A 5,757-nucleotide genomic window follows, 5' to 3' on the forward strand; every position below is an offset into this window, starting at 1 on the left:
AGATTTTCCTAAAGTAACGAAGAGTGAGATTTCATAAAAAGTTTAGTTACTTTTATAGCATTATACTTATTAACGATATTATGTCCTATCAAATCCGTTCGGCTAACGACCCTCCACCATACAAGAGAGCGGTGGGTAAGAATGGATACCCAATAACGGACATTTTATAGGTCGTTTGCTTAAACTCCCATTATAGTATCACTTCGTGAATGAAGCATACTAGCGATTTGACTGACTTAGTTTTATACATATAGTAATTAACTTTTAATATATATATATATATATATATATATATATATATATATATATATATATATATATATATATATATATATATATATATATATATATATATATATATATATATATATATATATATATAAGGTCTATTTTTAAAACGTTTCAAAATACAAGGATTAAATTAAGTTTTCGAAATTAAGGAATTAGTTTAATTTAATATAAACAAGTTATGTTTTTAATCTTTATCTTTTAATTAATAAAATAATTAAATATAACTAAAACATAAGGATAATTCACAAATTAAAAATAAAGATATCTGATTACTAGGATAATTATTCAGTCTTATATACTATCAAAAACATTATCTAAAGTAATTATTCTAATCAAGTTATGAATTAAGAAAAAGCGATTTTTAGCTGATCAGAGGGTTCAGCATGTCATGGCAGACAATTGCCACATCGTGGTAGAACAAAAAAAGATGCGGATTCAAAATTCATGATGTCGTGGAAGAAGAACACCACAGCATGGTACTATAACAGAATTTCAATTATGTTTCCTCCAAATGGGTTTTTGTTCAAGTTCAAGCAATATATATATATATATATATATATATATATATATATATATATATATATATATATATATATAACATCCCAAGTTCAAGAATATAAGTTCGGGGTGCTATGTGTAAATAAAGAAGTAGACTCGACGAGTAGGTGCCTTAACTTGTCGAGTCGGAGCGGGTGTTGGGAATGTGTTAAGTGACCCGACTCGCCGAGTCGGCAGCAGGACTCGACGAGTCGGTGCTGGGAAGAAAAAACACTAATATTAGGGTTTGCACCCTATTTAAAGGACCTTAAGTCCTCACCCCAGCCTCTTTGTTACCCCTTGAGAGTCAGGAAACTCTAATCTCATGTGTGAGCCATTGGAGAGAGTTTTGAAGCTTTGAAAGGTGTTTCTAGTAAAGGGGGCTTGTAGATCAAGAAGCTAGCATCAACGAGTTCGTGTAGATCCATAATCTACTTCATTTTGGGCACACTTCTTAGGTAACAAGTCATTTCCTTGATCTTTTCTCATCTAGATCTATTCATGGATGAGATTTGGGGGTATTTTAGCATGTTGAGGATCCATTTCGGGTTTTGGGTCCAGATCTGGGGTTGCAACTTGTCACACCCCAAAACCATGAATGGCGGAAACATTCTGGGGCGTAGGACGTCATGTACAGTATCAGAACAATGAATAATAGTAAACAAGCAACAACATCATCCATTGCATTAATAATATAATTTCATACATGTGTGTTCTGTCAAAATATATAGACACCAAAATATACATATAAAAATAAAAGATGAGTCTTGAACGAACTCCATCTTCTCAAAAACCTGGCACCTGTACCTGTCTACTGGTGACCTGAGAATACAAGTTATTTTGAAAGTGAGTATCAGCTTTAAAGCTGGTGAGATCATAAGTATATTAATTTCTATGTTTGTATGAAAGAATTTGTAAAATGTTTGCAAGTTGTTTTGTACTCTCCTAGAAAACCCTATGTTTCCTACTAACTATATCCTTCTACCAAGGCATCTAGTGTCTGTGTGCGTGTCTCTTGTAAGAGTGTGTGTTTTCCCAATTCTGACTATCATTAACCAAAAATATAGTTTTTACATTACCGTGCATCGTGTGAATATTCACGAAGTGAATGTAATGGGAAAATATTATAGTACCGTAGTATTTGCAATAAGTGACTACCACTGTACTAACTACCTTAAAACAAAAGGTGTTCAAAGTAACATGTGATCGACCTGTATCCTGCTACCTACTCTAGTAAAACGACGATGTAAGACGCCTTAAGAAATAACATTTAGCACCCGTAGACTTGCAAGTCCCACTGTAGCGAGCAGCAAGGTATAGAACAGTCAATCCAGTATAGATCTATACGCAAACTCATACGCTCCCCAATTAAGGAGATTCTGGATACAAAAACGGTTATGGAAGGAAGTGCCATGACCCGTTTAATGGTTCACATAACTGCATGAAAGTACATGTAATGAATGTGCTAACTGTAAAGTGTACTCTTTCTTTGTCTAGCATGTATGTACTGTAATGTTTTGCGTGTGCTAGCTGTAATGTGTGTTCTTTCTCTATCTAACATGTATAGTAATGTATTGTGTGTACTACTCGTATTGACTCATGAATGAACTAACTCATTGTATGTTTCATTGTTCTAGTAATATTATTAGTATCTTCTTGTACTACCCATATGGTAGCTTACTAGTAATGTATTATCATGATTGTAAACCCTTGCTGCCCAAAGGTATGGAACTGATTGAAAGAACTTTTATGTCTATATATGTATACATAATATATAACTAATAGATAGACGACCTTTGGACGGATAGCCGATGCCCTACAACCACATCCCAACGAGGAAAAGGAGATAAAGCGAGCTGGCCTTCCTAAGCCCTTTAAACATTACTTTTATAACTATACATACATAGGCATGCATTTGATAATAAGTATAAAAGAGTTTAAGTAAAAGTATTTGACAAGTAAAAGAGTTTGTAAAACAGTTTGAACAGTAAGCAAACTAATGGTTTGGTAGTTATTAATCACATATGATTGATACAATAACTATAAGTATTCAACTTGTATTCCCCCCATAAAAGCATTTAAAAACATTTACACCATTGATTAAGGGGTATGAACTCACCTGTGGTGAGTGGTACGGATGAACTAAAGATGTAGGATCGCTAGGTGTCAAGTGAAGTCTTGAGCACACTCTATGATCCTAGTTAACATATAATATTTGTAATATGTATCCAATTAGTCCTTAAACAACTAATAAACAAAGTCAAGACACCCTAGGACATGCTAAAAACCTTATACAAGTGTTATAAGTCCCAAGGATTGCATCTAAGTGTTGTAGGGAAAGGCTAGTGTGCTTGGGGTTCAAGGAAAACTCCATTAGGGAGTTTACGGTTTTGTGGTCACAACCAAAAGAGTTTACGGTCGTAAACCCTTGAGTTTACGGCTGTAAGCTCACACTATTTTTGACCTTTTGTTGTTTGAAGACTTCTAAGCCATTCCAAGCATTCCTACTTCATGTTCAAGCCTTAGGAAATGTTTTGTGGCATCAATACACTCCTAAATGGAATTTACGGCCCATAGACCATTTCTCCATGAGTTTGCTGCCGTAAACTCCTATGGAACATGGTTTTATGATGTTTTCAAGTCCTAAACACTTCAAGGTAATAGTCTAGGTTAGACTCTAGGCATAAGGAAGGAATATGGGCCATTTATACCCACTTTGGGGTGTTTACGGTTTTGGGAGCTCCCCAAACCGTAAACACATATAAATGAGAGATTTTTGTGCCTTTTTATGTGATAAACACATCAAGGAAGCATCTAGACATGTCCCTAAGGCATTGTGAAGGTGTAACAACGTAAAATTTAAAACAAAATTTTCATTTCTTAAAATTGTATTTCCATCCAAAATAAAGCATAAAAATCCAATGTATCATGTCATAAAACAAGTCATACAAATCCCAAGATCATAAATCCCCTATCAGTGTGTACAGATCACGCCGACGCCTTTCCGCGGTCCTCGCTGGTACCTGAAACACATAACACAACAACTATAAGCATAAATGCCTAGTGAGTTCCCCAAAATACAACCTACGCACATACGCCTTTCCAGGCCCTGACCTTCCGGTCCCTGTGTCTCAGGGGACTTCCGTCCCGACTGGGTAAACCTTCCGGTCCTACCCATTCCAACCTTACGGTCAACATTACAACGCCTTCCGGCCAATAACATATTCGCCTTCCGGCCCATACATAATGCCTTCCGGCCCATATCAAGCATATCATACATGGCACATATAACGATTAACTTATCACACACAACACATATATCTCATACCAAATCCGACCTTCCGGTCACACAGTCAAACCCTTCCGGGTGTAGTATAGTGAGAAGACTTACCTCGTGGAAAGTCTAAGATCTCGAGTCCTTGCTAACACCGACCCCGAACGACGGCTCAACCTCGCCTAAACATAAAAATATCATATGTTACACAAGGACTTCCACCACTTAGAACTTTACTCCTTATCATCATTCCTCAGAGGGTAAAAGACCATTTTACCCTTCCTTGACCTAAAGTCCTCAAGTTGACCAAAACCCTAAAAGTCAACCAAAGTCAAACACTGAGAGTACGCGGGGCGTACGTCGCCAACCCCTCCCTGATTGGGGTCTCCACCCAGTACGCTGCGCGTACTGGGCGTTACGCCCAGCGTAACCCCCAAGATCAGCCACTCTCCAATTCTGGTCTTAATCGGTTAAGCCATTACTTCCACTTCTAGATCCGACTCTTCTAATGTGTCTTAACCCATAAAGTCGAGACCTTTAAGCCTTGGCACGACTGTAAAGGCTCCAACATCACAATACAACCTTTTATTCAAACTCAAGGACCTAGATCTCATGCATGGTGAAATCCCCACGTCCAAGATGCCATTTTTATGAGTCTACAACTGCAATAGATCAGAAATATGAAGTATCTAAGCTTATGGAGGCCATTTGCACAAAAGTCTCCACCTTTGGGACTTAAACCCTAGAAAATGACCTTTTAAGCATACAACATGAACCAAGTGACAAGATCCGAACTTTATACCCGGAAATGAAGCTTTAGCCCTTGCAAAGTTCAGATCTACACTTGAGCACCACTTCTAGCCTCTCCAACAAGCTCTTCTTCTTCTATGCAACCTTGAAATGGCACCACCAAGCTTAGAATACACACACAATGGCCTAGGAACGAGGGTACACTCTTTTTAGGGTTTCACTCTGAGGGATGGTGGCTGAAAAGACCAGCCACATGTTCCTTATATAGCCCCATCAAAGGAATTTAGGGTTTGGGTCTGAGTACACTATGTCGGGCATAACCTTGGGTACGCCCCGCGTACCTGAGGGAAAACGCGTCCAAAATGAGGCGCGCGAGTACGCGCAGCGTACTCGCCTACTATGAAAACCCTAATTCACAAACTTAACCAAGATGCAAAGCCAAAAGAAGAATACCTGGATTTCGGGCTGGTACAGAAGGACTAAGGCACCCTAAGGCACCCTTTGGCACCTTTACTTGGTGTTTACAGTTCAAGGACTTCTTGAACCGTGAACACCTTGTTCTTGGTGTTCTTGGGACATTTCCTTGATGTAAAGATGTAACGCCCGGGTTTCAGGGCTAAGCATTTTTGTCAATGTAATAGTCTAGGTCAACTCTTGTAACTCTTTTTGAAGTAATAAAGATGAAATATTTGAGTATTATGTGAATTATATGTGTTTATTATTTAATTATAAATGTATAATTAATAAAGAATAAAAATGAGCGTCAAAATTAAAGTGTGAGATAATCCCGATATCTCTACATAAAGTTGTAGAATATGTCTCAAGGTTTCCGTGCATATAAGGAACGCTGAAATCCGAGTTATAACGAAGAAGTTATGACCCGTCGAAGTTTCACGACAGAACCG

This window comes from Lactuca sativa, chromosome 7 (assembly GCF_002870075.4).
Source record: "Lactuca sativa cultivar Salinas chromosome 7, Lsat_Salinas_v11, whole genome shotgun sequence".
Lineage (NCBI taxonomy): Eukaryota > Viridiplantae > Streptophyta > Magnoliopsida > Asterales > Asteraceae > Lactuca > Lactuca sativa.